Genomic DNA, 15,565 nt, shown 5'->3' on the forward strand with positions numbered 1-15,565 from the left:
CTAGCTAATGCAATTAAATTAAGCGGTTAAAAGACAGTGCTTAGCAATGGACCCCCAAAGAGAGGCAGCAGGGAAAAAGAGACGGTGATGGGTAGTGGCGATGGTAGTGCATCAGCTGGAATCAGAAATTTGTGAGTTGATCAAAATTTAGGTAAATTGTAGGTAAAACACTAGACTAAAATCTCACCTTCAAAATAAATAATTAGAACTTTCCTGGCAAAACATCATATTGATCATAGCACATTCAGGAAAAGTTAAAGACCAGATAACCAAATATCTGATAGTGACACTCAGGTGCTACAGATTCAGTCCTGTAGTATGTTTCTTCAAATGAACAAAGCATCAGACTATATAAAAGCAGATCAGCTGAATACTGGACAGAAGAAGCTAATGTTGTCTTCTAAAGTGCAATCAGAAAGATCTAGCATTAACACTCCATTAAGATGAATAGTAGTTCATACCTCGTCAAGCTAGCCATAAGTGTAAATACAGAACAAATCAATAAGAACAGTAACAATCTTCAGATCTTATATTGTATTTTACATACAAATGTGTCAAAATGCTTTAAAAAGGAATTTAAATTACATCATTTGAAAGAAAAAAGGATAGGGAATCTGAAGAAAAGAGAAGAAAATTGCCAAAAATTAACAGTAAATTGGTGAGGGCATGTCTATACTTACCGGAAGATTGTCACTCTGATAGTCAATCTTCTACCATTCAATTTAGTGGTCTAATATAGACCCGTAAATCCAACGTTGAGGGCAGCTCCCACTGGTCTCTGGTACTTCTCCTTTTGCGAGGAATAAGAGATGCCAATGGGAGCTTTTGCTCCTGTCAGCTTCCCACAGTGTGAACGCCACGATGTCTCAGCTTAAGGTAAGCCGACTCTAGGTCCAGTGTAGCCCTAGCCTGAAAGTTTTGGAAGCAGACTCCAATTCTTCTGATTCCCAGTAAAGAGCCCAGTTCAGTGGATCATGTTGCACTCTTGGGCTACATCAAGACTGCAGGCTTCTTTCTGGAAGAGATCTTTTGAAAAATCTTCTTCCGAAAAAGTGAGTCCACAATGCGAAAGCACATAAAAAAAGCACTATGCTTTTTCAAAAGAGAGAATCCACACTGAATGGATGCTCTCGCATTTAAGCAGCGATTACTATGTGCTTTTTCCTCTTTCCTCGTCTTTTGAAAGAACTCCCTCTTCCCCGTCCACACATGCCTTTTTCCGAAAGAACTCTTTCAGAAAAAGGCTTCTTCCTTGTAGAAAGATGTTTACAAATGTCAGAAAAACCCCCTCTGTTCTGTCAATTTTTTGTTGAAAGAATGTGATTGCAGTGTGCATGTAACGGGAGTTTTTCAGGAAAACAGCCATTTTTCCGAAAAAAAACTCTGCAGTGTTAACATAGCCTTGGATGTATCTATTACAGTTTTGCAAAAGTTTGTCTTCATAACAAGAAGGATTGCAAAATGTTTGAAGAAAACATAAATGAAAGTATATTATAAATCCAAGGAGAGAAACTTGGCACCTGCAGATGAGAAAGGCTGGACAATTTGGGTGGCAAAAAATTAAAAGTTCAGTTCTGAGTGTTGCTTTAAATGTGGAGCAGCTGTAATGGTACCATAATACAATAAATTATATTTACAGGGTATTGTGTTAATGTTTACAATGAACAAACTGAACATACTCAATAAATGTTATCCACATTTTCTGTTTCATAAATTCTCTTTGCATGTTCTCTAATGTTCATGAGAATGAAAGGTTATATTAAAGTGCTAGTCAGGAAGAATGTCATGGTCAAAGCAATCTGCAAGCACAGCAGTACTTTGACTGTAACCTGAAAGCAATTTTCAATGGAAGTGTTACAGCATCTCACATAAAAATTGATGTAAGTGTAAAGGCATGCTTTTAGAGTCTGTTAAGTAAGCTAAAGAGTATGCAGAGTTGGTATTGTATATAAAATCTACAAGATGTTATTTCCACTTATTGTCAGAAGGTAACACATACTGTGTCACCTTGATCTCTCTAAAATAATTAAGAGAAAAGGCTTGATGCAATTATATCATGGGTTTCTTTAATGTTATGTAAGATTAATAAACAATTTATTTATGATTTGTAGCATGTAGTAATCTAACTTACTTGCTTGGCTAAGGAGATAGATCTTGAAACATGCTTTTTATGGTGAAATCAATTTAAAACTTCCTTTCCATATTTGGTTGTCAGTCACTATCAATCAGTATAACCTTTTAAAAGGAAAGCATAGGAGAATTCACTGGTTCCCATTACTTTGTAACTTTTCAAAGTAATCATATGGGAAGTGTGAATATGAACTATACAATGTTGCATAAAGTTAAATAATGTTTTAGCTGCATTGCATCGTATATTTATTATATGCTGTATGCCATTTTCTTTGTTTTTAACTAGGTTGGAAATATGCAGCTTTTCATACATAGTCATGGAAAAACATCAGTATATAAGAAAGCTAGAAATATGCTGTGATTACAAAAGCAAACCTTGCAGTTTTCTCCTGAAGTCAGCAGCTTGAAGTCAGTTTTCAGCTATGCCAGTGTAAATTTGGAGTAACTGTTCTGACACCAGTGAAGTTACTCAAAGTTTCTGCCTCTTCAACAACGCAAGATTTAACTTCTGGATAGACCACATTTTTTTTCTAAACTGTTGCATAACATTATGATGTCATTAAAATCAGATTAATCAAACCTTACTCATTCAGTCATTGGGATTTTTCAGTGAACATGGGTTGCAATATCACAGGTAAACTGGATAGGCTTATTATTCAAAAGTGTGAATGAATGCTTTTCATTATATGAATTATTCATCAGGTACCTAGACTGTTAAGTACTAATGATGGACAAAATCCACCACTCTACAAGAGGGTCCACACAAGAAATAAGCAATGTAGCCAACTCATAATTTAGTTGGTATGATGTGGTTACTTTAGGAATTCAGTTTTCATTGAAAAAAAAAAAAGTAAGTTCCTGCTTTCATGGTTGCATAGAACATCTTGAAAGTGTTTCTGCTAAAGACTCAAAATTCAAAAGGCAAATACAAATGATTCATTTTAAAATTCGAATTCTTTTAAAAGTCTAATGATTTTTGGACTTCGTCCATGATTTTTCAATGCTTGGGTTTAGTAATACATACCATGTACCACATACATTTCATTATAGACCTGTTTTAAATAGAACTTAAGTGGTATGAAGGATTTGAGAGACACCTCTGTCTCAGATTTATTCTCAATGAAAATCGTATGATATTCTTGCTATGCACTGATGGAAGGGTTAAAAGATTTTAGAACAAATATGAATACCAAATAAAAAATACACATTCTCTCACAAATAACACTAGTCATATTGCACCCCAAATTGATAAAATATAATCTGGGTTTCTGAGGCCTGGTCTATACTAGGACTTTACATCAACTTTAGCTTCATATTGTCGATTTTCTAAGTGATGCAGCCATGCTACCAAGGTTCTCATGTTGATCTTAAGGACCATGGAAGTAGATTTAAGTACTCCTGCTTTTTATGAGTAATTCTATTCCAGACCTTGCACAGTCAAATTTATGGTAGCATAGACATACCATTGCCAGAAAGTTGAGGCTTTCGGCCTCTGAGAGGCTTCCCACAGTTCCCTTCCCCGCCCAATCTGGCCAGAACTTATGCCTTTACTGCTCTCATTAATGAGCACAAAAACATTGTGGGAAATGTTGACTGGCCTTCCCCATGTGGTCAACTTTGTGAGCACATTTTGAGTAAGCAGCATACCGTGGCACATGTGGAGATGACCTCCAACAATCCTACTAACACTGCAATGACTTTGAATACTTCTGCTCCCATGGGCTCCAGTTTCCAGGGCCACAGAAAAGCACCAGTGTGGAGTGCCAGGAGATCTCATTGAGTCTTGGAAAGACGAAGCCATCTTCTACAAGCTCTGAACCAGCAAAGAGAAGGCTGACACTTATGGGAAGATCACAAGTTGCTTGGTGGCTAGAGGCTATTCCAGAGACTCCCAACAGTGCAGAGTGAAAATCAAGGCACTGAGGCACTCTTGCCACAAGATGAAGGAGGAGAATGGATGGTTTGGTGCAACACCTCACAGATGCCACTACTACGAGCAGCTGGATGCCATTTTGGAGAGGAATCCAGACAGCTTCCCTAGCATTGCCATGAAGCCCAGCCAAGACATGCTTGGCATCAGCATGGTGGACAGTATGGTGGGAAAGGGGCAGGAGGAGAAGGCAACGACTAGCAAGCTGGCAATGCCCGAAAGCTAGGAATTGACTTAAGGCAATGGGGTGTGATGTGCAACACACTCTGTGCCTACACAGTATGGGGGCCCTGGAACAGTTTGTTAATGTGTCTGCAGGAGGAGCAGGAATCTTGGCTGCACAACTCTATGAAGCTCTCATACAACTCTATGAAGCTTCTCACAAGGTTTCTGGGGAGGCCAGCCTCATGCACCTTTCCTTACCAAGCCACCAGTAAGTGGTCTGGAGTCATTGGACCACTAAGCATTTCAGCATAAGGCTCAGGTTTATGGCCAAATTCAGTCAGCATATGCTCCCAATCACTTGTGTGATTTGAAGATTGATATCTCGCATATCAGCTTGGAGGAATGAGAAGAGGAACCTATTAACACTCTCCCTGTGAAGCCACAGGAATTGCCGAGACCCCATGACATGGGAGGAAGAGAACTCAAGGAGAGCTGGACCCTCAAGGTCCGTGGGAGGCAGAAGGCAGTCTCACTCCTGTTTCCTGAGCACCCCTCTCCCTTTTCAGTTCCAACTTCATTCCTTTCCCTGCTGATTTCTCCAAATAAAAACTCCTGTTTTTTGAACAATGATCTTTTTACTGTTTGAACTGCAGGTCTAGGGGATTAAAGACAAACACACAGAATATAGAGGCAACTTATTGATAGCCACATGGAAGAGTCTCAAAACAGGTTTTGCATAAAACTGTCCTTCACAACTTTTGATTTGCACTGCACCTTGCTATGCTCTCCTTATCACACTGGTGTCTGGCTGCTCAAAATCTCTGGCTAGGTGCTCTACTTCAGCCCCTCACCCTGCTAGATAAGTTATCTCCTTGCTCCTGCACAGATTATAGAGCACAAAACATGCTGCCTCCACAAAGGGAATGTCACATTCTCAGTGGTCCAACTGAGCCAGGAGATTCCTAAATCTTCCCATTAAACATCCAAATGCACATTCAACCACCATTCTGTGCCTGCTCAGACTGTTGTTGTACTCTTTGCTGGCATGCAGGCTGCCCATTTACTGATTCACGAGCCATGAAGCAAGCAGTAGGTTGGATTGCCATGATCACAATAGGCATTTCCACATCTCTGGATCTGATTTTTCTGCGTGGAAAAAAGGTGCCACTGTGCATCTTTTATAAGAGGCAGGAGTCTCTAAGGATGCAAAAATTATGTACTTTTCCCAACCCTCCCACACTGATGTTGGAGAAACCACCCTTATGATCCACCAGCACCTGTAGCACTATGGAGAAATACTCCTTATGGTTGAGGTATTCTAAGGCAAGATGGTTGGGGGCCAAGATGGGGATGTGCATTCTGTCTATGGCCCCATGTTCTGTCTACGGTGTCCATGTTTCCCAGAGTCACAGCCTTCTGAAGCAGGATGTTATTGATGGGCTTGGCTATTCATACAATAGCAGCCCTCACTGTAGATTTTCCTATTCTGAACTGATTAGCCACTGAATGGTAGCTGACTAGCCTGGCAAGCTTCTATAGGGCAATTGCCACATGCTTCTTCATGGTGAGAGCGGGTCTCATTCAGGTATTCTGGTGCCTCAAGACAGTGGAAAGCCATTCACAAAGTTCTAAGAACATGGCCTTGTATATTCAGAAGTTCTGCTGCAATTGCTGATCATCCCATCTCTGCATCACAATGAGGTCCCACCAGTCTGAGCTTGTCTCATAACAACAGAACCAGTGTTGTACTGTGTCCAGAGGATTGACAGGCGGCTGTGCTAGCATAAGCGCCAGGCCTTGCATGAGCAGGGCCTCCATGCTACACCAGGCTTCGTCCTTGTCCTCTTCTTGGAAGCACGACATATGTACTCTCTCTCAGTAGTGCACTACAACACAGGTCACCATCACAATGGCTTGCTGCAAAGCGGGCTCATGTTCACACTGATATGGCATCTACACAGGTGACCAGGGTACCATAAAGCACAATCACTCTGCTTCCTCTTTATCTCACACAATGGTGAAGGGAGTAAATGGTGACACTGGTGACATGAGCCTATCTAACCACCTGCTGCAAGGTTTTGGATCCAACAGGCACTGCAATCGGAGCCCAGAATTCAAAGCTGCCCATGGTGCTTCACTTTCTGAGTAAACAGTAGGCTCCCTAATAGGGATGTGCTACTTTGTACTACATTCCATTCTTCCCTGCAGTGAAGACGTGGTCCTTCAACTTCATAAAATTGGGTGGTAAGAAATCAGCCATATTAGATTCAACCTTATTCATAGTGCAGACATACCCTGAATGTTCACAAACAGAAAATAAAAGCGCTTGAAACATGCCAGTACAAGTGACCCATGCAAGACTTATTACATGTTATTACATGTTTCTTTGTCAGTTTGTTTCTTTTTGTGAATTTTATGTAAATTATAAAGTAGGGATTTGATTATCTAGTTAAGGTTCAACAGTAATAATGTGATATAACAACTACACCAATCTGGGTAAATGAAACCAATAGCCTAAGCACCCTTTTTTCCTGCTTCAATTTTTAGATCACAAACTAAACCTTGATTATTAGGTGGCTAAGCAAGATTAGTGTAAATGAAATAGGAAAGGTGACAGATTTCATTGACTATAACCATCTGTGTACAAAAACTGGAGCTAATTTGGAACAGGTCAAATACAAAGCCTACCTCCAGAGCCAAGTTAAAAGCATATGATTCATTATGTAAATCAAAGCTTAGCTTAGGTTTTATTGAAAAAGTTCAAGCTCGTGCTGTTCAAGTAGGTTCAATTTCATTTGTTTTTCCTGTGTTGTTTGTATGAGTCTCATTGAAGCTGTTTCCATGAGTGCCATCTCATTATTTTACTTCTCACTGTAAAGAATTTTAAAGTACTTTGTATGAAAGATGCCTTATAAAATAAATTGGTTTGAATTTTGAATAGAAGAGTGAGAAAGTTTCTTACATTTCAACTTCCTCAGATTTTTGTCATTAAAAAGTTATCACAGTGACTCCTCAAAATACTGATACTCCTCTGTATGGGCTGTGAAGAAATAAAAAACAATGTCAAATTTTACATAAATAGTTCACCTTTCTTTTGGTGAATTTCTTTTTTTTTTCTTTCACCGCAACCTCTTTGTTATAATTGGACTCATACACCCCACCATTTTCCAAAGCATATTTTATGCACAAAGTATATAATTATATTTAATATTGACACATTTCTAAGACAGTTAATAAATACATGTTGAAAGATTAAAGAAGTTTCAAGCAATTGGGTTAAAGTACAGAGTGATAACTCCTTATAAAAGGCTTACACATACCAATGTAATCACTCAAAAATATCCTTATGCTTCTATTCTGCTTTTTATTTTCATCTTCTAGTTAAATTCCCTGAGGGGTAGTGCCTGGCTGAAGCTAATGGCCTTCAGCTGTGCCTTGTGCTTTCAACTCCTCCCAGTCAGTCATTAATCCCCAAGAAATGACCTGCACCTTGATCATTATTGCTTTAAAAAGTCACTAAGGATGTTAATGAAATCTAAGTAGTATCTAGGTTACCACCAGAGAGCATAACTTCAGTAATATATGAGGAATGATGTTTGATGATCTACAATATTTCATATTTATGAGTAAAGAAGAAAGTTAAGGAGGCTGCCTGCAATACTCCTTACTGAACAGGCAATGTCATCAAGTGCCTTTAAGGAAATATTTATTGTAATGAGACCTGCTGGTATAAGAGTTACAGGAGAAAGAGGGCAATGCTTTTAATTAATGGAATTTGTGTAACAAGAGCTGCAGGCAAATTGGAATAGGGCACACAGATTCACACAGAATCTAAATTAATTCAAAGTCTGAATTTGTCAAATTCCTACAAGCACCAAAAGCAAGTGTCAGTCTCCTCAGACATTTAACATTGACACCATAACCATGGCACTATGGAAAGCTTGTTATGCAAAACAACAGCTATTTTTACTCCTTAGTGTAGATTATCTACCCCTACATTTTCAAAGCATTGCACAGAGATTTAGCTTTGAGACTCCCATTTGCATTCAAAAGGAGTTTGTGCCAAGCTAACTCCTTGCTCAGCACTTTGAATCATGTCCATGGCAAACTTTGGGGGGCATTTTGAAAATGCTACACACCAGTATGAAGAGGAGACAGAGACGGTTGATAAAATATTAGTTTAACTATGAAATAACTTTTGTGCGGGATTTAAATATCTCTACCTGTCCAAAATATAGTTGAACGAGTAAATATTGCTTCGTTTATTAGGCACAGCGATAAAACTTGTTGCATAAGAAATAATTCATATTTTGAGGAACCTTAATATTGCTGACAAAAAATGAATCCAACAATATCAGCAAAGTATCAACATTATATTTTGCACACTACAGAGCTTGCCAGTCCTTTATGGCATTTCACTGTATGTGCCATTGCTAAAGATGTTCCCATTATTATCAGGTTTTGCTCTTTCTCTATTGAGCTAAACAATGCTCTATTATCCTTCTGGTTTTAATGCTATTGATTTCAGCAGAGGTGGGACTGGTGATTTTGTAACAGGGACTGCTGCCACCCAAGTCAGCCTGGTGGCCGGAAGTTACTTTGTGGCACCCTTCTACTTTTTCTCCTTCTTAAACTTCACACCCTCAGTGCAAAAGTAATTTAAATACCCCCTTCTGGGGTACACTTTATTCAGTCCACTGCCCCCCCGCTCCGCCCCCAGCTCCAACTCCAATTTAGAATTTATATCTCCATGCACACACAGTTAGAAAGGGAGTCCCCAACCCGCCTTGCTGCATTAGGGTCCCACCCCAATTCAAAGGTCTCATTCTTCAAGCAGAAGTTTGGCTCTGTATATCCCAACCACCTACTTAATGTCTTTCTCCCTTCATAAGTAGAGAGCTCTCACCACACCTTTCCAGTCCTGGGTTCCAGTCCATTCACCTGTCCCGGACTTTATCTATCTGGAACACATCCTTCAGGTTCTGATATCAACTCCTCAGGGTTTTCTCCTGCCTCCATGCACAATTTCAGAGGATGCAACCCCTTTTCCTGCATCTATCATTGGTTGGAGTAACCCCCCAGTGCGCCCTCCCAGTGTGATGTATAAATAAAGGAGGACACTCTAAAATAAGATAAATGTATTAGGGAATTAAATTACAATAACTGGGAAAAATGGGGATTTTATATAAGAACTAAAACAATCACACAAATGATAGTAAGCATCCTAACTCAACCGTGACTAAATAACAGTATATAGCAGTGTAGGGATTTCATCAGGAAGGCATGAAGCCTCGGCCCAAATGTTCCTGTTGGTCAGGAGGAAAAGAAGAGAGGACAGGAGAGAACCCCAAGAAAGTAAACCCCTGTTACATTCAGAGGTTATCAGCCTAGATGGTGCCGTGCTGCCGAGGCCTGGGACCTACTATCCTCAAGCTATTTGAAATCTCTCAGGGAGGAGCTCCAGGGAGAGCTCTGCAAAGAACATCTGTGATGGTGGTGGATCACTGATCGTTGATCGTAACTCTTCTCCCTTCCTTGTCACAGCTATGGTGGTCTGATGCTGACAGGAGCATAGATGGAAGATGCAACATTCCTCAGCAGCTGTGCAGGACCTTAAACTCACTTCTGTGGTGCGCCACCCTGGGGTGATGGCATGTTCTGAAAACCAGTTCTGGCTGGTAAGAGCCAGCATAGTTCAGATTCTCCGACTGCTGACAGGCACTCTAATCAAAATGGAATTCTTGGGTCTAAAGTTCACTGCCTCCGTTTTGAATAGTTTTAACTGAACTGTTTTAGTCCCAACAACTCGTACCTCTACCAAATGCCAATGCCACTTGCCTGTGCAGAAGGCGCAGATGAGCCACACATGACATGAGTCATCAGTAATTAGTCAGCATTTGATTGCAGGATCTGAAATCTTGCTAGCATAAGATGTCAACAGAAGGATCGAACTACCCTGTACAATGGCATTTTTTAAAAGCATCATGCATTATAGATAGCTATGAAGTTATACCAGATGTCTGAAACTGTGGGCATGTATACTTTTTTGGGTAAATGTTTAATATACTGCTATTCTCATTGTCATTTACATACATTCTCAACCTTAGAAACCACTTCAGTATTAATAAATAAACTGCTATCTCTATCTACAAACATCCCATCTCTGCTTGTTCAAGGGTTAACAAGGATTTAAAGATAACAAGTGTTGTGGATAAGGGAGAAATGGTGGACGTGGTATACCTAGACTTTAGTAATGCATTTGATATGGTCTTGCATGATCTTCTTATCAATAAGCAAGGCAAATAAAACTTAGATGTGGCTTTCTATAAGGTGGGTGCATAACTGGCTGGATAATCATTCTCAGAGAGTAGTTATTAACCGTTCACAGACATGCTGGAAGGACAAAACAAGTGAGGTTCTGCAGGGGTCTGCTTCGGGAACAGTTCTGTTCAATGTCTTCATCAACAATTTAGATGACGGCATAGAGAGTACGCTTATTAAGTTTGCAGATGATACCAAGCTGGGAGGGATTGCAACTGCTTTGGAGGATCGGGTCATAATTCAAAATGATCTGGACAAACTAGAGAAATGGTCTGCGGTAAATAGGATGAAGTTTAATAAGGACAAAAGTAAATTACTCTACTTAGGAAGGAATAATCAGTTTCACACATACAGAATGGGAAGCGACTATCTAGGAAGAAGTACTGCAGAAAGGGATCTAGGGGTCATAGTAGACCACAAGCTAAATATAAGTCAACACTGCGATGCTGTTTCAAAAAAAGCAAACATGATTCTGGGATGCATTAACAGGAGTGAGCAGGACATGAGAAGTCATTCTTCCACTTTACTCTGTGCTGTTTAGGCCTCAGTTGGAATATTGTGTCCATTTCTGGGCACCACATTTCAAAAAAGATGTGGAGAAATTGGAGAAGCTCTAGAGAATGATTAAAGGTCTAGAGAACATGAGCTTTGAGGGAAGACTGAAAGAATTGGGCTTGTTTAGTTAGGAAAGGAGAAGATAGAGGGGGGGACATGATAGCAGTTTTCAAGTATCTAAAAGGGTGTCACAAGAAGGAAGGAGAAAATTTGTTCTCCTTGGCCTCTGAGAATAGGACAAGAAGCAATGGGCTTAAACTGCAGCAAGGGAGGCTTAGGTTGGACATTACGAAAAACTTCCTAACTGTCAGGGTAGTGAAACACTAGAATAAATTGCTTAGGGAGGTTGTGAAATCTCCATCTCTGGAGATATGTAAGAGCAGGTGAGATAGACATCTATCAGGGGTGGTCTAGACAGTACTGGGTCCTGCCATGAGGGCAGGGGATTGGACTCTATGACCTCTCGAGGTCCCTTCTAGTTCTATGATTATATGAAGGCATTTTTCTGTATACTATTCTTTCTATATTTTCTCCTTCATACCTTTTTTTTCTGGGTGATTTGGTCCACCAAATGGCCAGTCTTTCACACAGCATCTGCTTTCTTTGTTAAACAAGGATAGTAATGAATTAGTCAAGTTAATGGATTTTGGTTGAAAAAGTTCAAAATTTCTGACCTTAAACAAATTGCACAGTTTTACCTGGAGTTGCATTTCAATAACTTTATGTTAGATCATATCTAGTCTGATGTAACATGATGTGATCAAAATGATCACAGGTTAATCAGACAGCTGTATTTTTACTTGTTAACCTGACATATCTACTCTAATTTCCAATTTCATATGGAGAGGGAAAAAGGGGAGCGAAAAATCAAAACAGACGTTTGGAGCAAAGCTTCAGAAACATTACATAGAGCCAAACCATCATTTTGTTTAAAGATTTATACAATCAGTGAAAATCATCTTTCCAAATCAAAAGCTGCTATTCTGATAAGCTCTGTACATATTTTCTCAGCAAAAGATAAAGGAAAAAATGAAAACAATTATGTTCACTGGCACTTGTGTAAATTCTGGAATGAAAAGAAACAGAGTAAGACACGCTGTTTCTAGACTATGGAGTTTATGCATCCAGGGACTGCGTCTGCTCTTCCAACATTTTTTATGGAAGAGCAGATGTGCTCTTTCAGAAACCCTGTCTTCCTCATTTCACAAGGAAGAAGGGCTCTTCCGAAAGAGGAGGTTTTTCTCAAATTTGGGCCAGTGTAGATAGACCAAATTTCAGAAAAGCCTCTTCAAAGAAAATCAGAAAAAAGGTACGCAAATTGCACTCCACAATTTGCGTACCTTTTTCTGAGAAAAAGTGGTAGTCTGGACATTGCCTTAGACTGTCTCCTGTAATAATTTTTCAGTTTGGTAAATTAAAAACAAACGTTGTAAACTAAAATAATGGCAGTTGGTTCCTCCAAAATGAAAACTTTCAAATGAACCATGAATATTCAGCCTTCCAGAAGTGTTCACCATGAGATTACATAATAAACCCACATATAGTGGTAAGGTAATTACTGTGAACAGAAAAACCATATAATTACTGAGGGAACTAACTGGTTGTTCTGTCCTCCAAAAATGCAAGTAAATAAATTGCTAATTACATTTGTACCCGAATTTAACTACCAAATAATCTGAAGTAAATACATATGTACTATTGAGACTGTGCTCCCCTGCATACTACAAAGAATAATAAAAAGAGTAAGAAAGGTCTCTGACAGTTACAGGGAGAAAATTAGCAGCACGGTAGCATGTCCTTCCCTCTCCATAGTGTCATGATTAGTATGTAACTAAAGAGAAATGAGTCTGTGCTCTTCGTTGTTGGACTGGAGCATAAAACCCAGGAGTTCAGCATGAGCTTCTCCTTAGATAATGTAATTATAATTATACAATTTTACCAATTTTCAATGTAGCTTACTATATTTCCATATATTTCCACATTTTCCATTTATTTACCTTTAAAGGCAGGGGCAGCTTCCTTCTTTTATGTGTAGGTAGAATATTTATAGAGCCTCTGTGTTCTCTCTCTCTAGGACACTTCACCTTTATTTTTGCTATTTTCTTTACTTCAGAGTCCACTCTAAACTATATGAGCTTCATCAGAAAGGAGTTATGAGGTAAAATCCTGGCCCAGTTGAAGTCAATGGGAAAAGACTCAAAGTTGGCATATGTATGGTAGGTCCAATATGGATCTTCAGACAGTTGTAGTTCCTTAAGAAATATAAACATAGGTCAGAGCAAAGGAAAGGCTTCTGCTCTCACAGGTGTTGTAGGATTACTGGGGCTGATGCCATCATTCCTTATAGATCCGTACATTTGCTGTGGTTGAAAAGTCCTATTTACTCCTTTCTTTCACTAGCCCATGGATTGTGTGAATGATTCAGACTCCAGGAGTCCAAACCAAGGAGTTCAGCATGAGCTTCCCCTCAGATAATGTAATTATAACTATAGAATTTTACCAGTTTTGTGTCTAGTTTTCTACATTCCCTATGTAGTTACCACTGTAGTAAGGAGTAATTAAAACTAAAATCATTCTATATATTTTATAAATGTGTGTCTGTCTTGTCCGTCCCCCAGCTGTGTGACATGCACCCCTCCTCCAGTGGTACCAGCTGCAACAATCATATATAGGTGCTTCACACCTGGCATCAAACAGCTGTGATGAGACAAGGTTTGGATTGTCTTCTATACTCAGAGCAGCCTGCATACGCAATATTCCTCATCCCCAGCCCCATTCCAGAGCGATGATTTAAATGAAGAGAAACAAAACTCATTTGAGTTAAGGACTGCAGCAATTCTGGATAAATCTTCTAGTATAGCCATGTGAAGAATAGAGATCTGAAAGAAAGAAAAAAATACTTGCCAATCAAAATGCTAGATTCTGGAACCTAGTGATGGCTAGGTATAAGCTAGAAATGGATAAGTTTCAGTTGCTAAAGTGTCCTTTTTTTTTTTTTTTTTTTTTTTTTTACCTAAAGGCCACCTTTGATTGAATTAACCCTCTGTGTGACCATCCATCCCTGATTTTAAGATATGATTAAATGTTTATAATGGCATCAGTTTTAGTACATTTGATTGAAGTTTATGATAATTGGATTGTATACCTGAAAAGAGTTGAAACATGCATTTGAGAAAAATATGTAATATACAAAAGGAAATTATGTTCCCTTAAAATGTCCCTTAAAATAAACTGCTGTCCCTTATTCTTTTCTGTTTTCTTCCTATTTCCATTCAACAAAGGTGGTCACCCTCATCGAAACAGCTGAAAATAAACTGGAAACCTTGCACAGACTTAATACTAACTTGTTTTTATATTTACTTATTCTGTCTTTTCCCAATGGCACAATTCAGAATTTTCACGGTAATAATATAAATATGCCAGATATGCTTTAAGTTTCATTCTGATATGTTGATACAACATGAAATTATTGTATGTTTTGAAACTGAGTATTAAGGCTCACCACATTTACTAACAAACAGCTCCTTGTACAGTGGCTTGAAAGATGTCTAATTAAAACTCATTTCACCTGGCATAAATATTATTACATCATGAAAGGAATCCTAGAAATAACTGCTAACTTGTTATATGTCACTGTCCTTACTCTCACCTTAACTCCCAGTGATTTTGGAAAATTGTGTTTAGTTATTTAAAATTCTGTCATAAGCTGGCATAAGAAACACAATATAGGGCTGAGTAGATGTATACATTCTTTTGAAAATTCAGTGCTGCAGTCTACCAAATAATACCACTGGCCATATCTATATTTTGAGCATGCATTTCATTTCATTTTCAGCATGTGTAAGCTTATGTATTTGTAGACTGATATTCATTTGTACAGTCCATTGATCTATCTTTCAATGTACCAAGAACACTTTAATATAGAGTGACTTTAGGAGACTATATCATACAATTTTTATTTAGGTATTCCCATGGTGATAAAAATATTGAAGGATTGCCTTTTTCATAATAAAATACATTAAAATCAGGTAAGCTATCCAGACATGAAATGGTATATTTCTATGACCATAAAATATACATATAGATTTCTAAAGAGCAGTCAAATGCACACATTAACAACAAACTTTTCATTCTTAAAAGATGACCATTGGTTTTAATGATAGTTTATTGATTATGTTCAAGCTTATGGCATAACATTTTACATTAAAACATATTTCTATTGGTAAGTAGATTTGGCAGAATTTGACTTTCATAATTTTGTCAATACTAACATAGACAGTCTTATATTTAAATGTTTTAAATTTAGGGAAATGATTGGGGCCAGCCTGCTGTTTAATGACAGATATTGAGGACCAAAAGTTTAACACACAAATTATCAACATTACATCAAATAATGCAAAATATCCTTAAATCAAAAACTTCTCATGTAGCATTTTTCTTACTTTGCCTATTTGTAAATGTCAA

At 38.5% G+C, this 15,565-nt stretch overlaps 1 long non-coding RNA gene across 1 annotated transcript; it reads right to left on the reverse strand.

The window, feature by feature from the left end:
* Nucleotides 1–6,500: 6,500 nt before the first annotated feature.
* On the reverse strand, nt 6,501–13,977 carry LOC142826774 (uncharacterized). The gene is made up of 5 exons (XR_016348626.1): nt 13,785–13,977; nt 13,099–13,353; nt 11,643–11,702; nt 7,188–7,265; nt 6,501–7,096 (listed from the first exon to the last, which is right to left on the reverse strand). It is a non-coding gene; the product is annotated as an uncharacterized LOC142826774 (long non-coding RNA).
* Nucleotides 13,978–15,565: the final 1,588 nt, after the last annotated feature.

This window comes from Pelodiscus sinensis, chromosome 2, assembly GCF_052426305.1.
Source record: "Pelodiscus sinensis isolate ZL-2025 chromosome 2, ASM5242630v1, whole genome shotgun sequence".
NCBI classification, from domain to species: Eukaryota; Metazoa; Chordata; order Testudines; family Trionychidae; genus Pelodiscus; species Pelodiscus sinensis.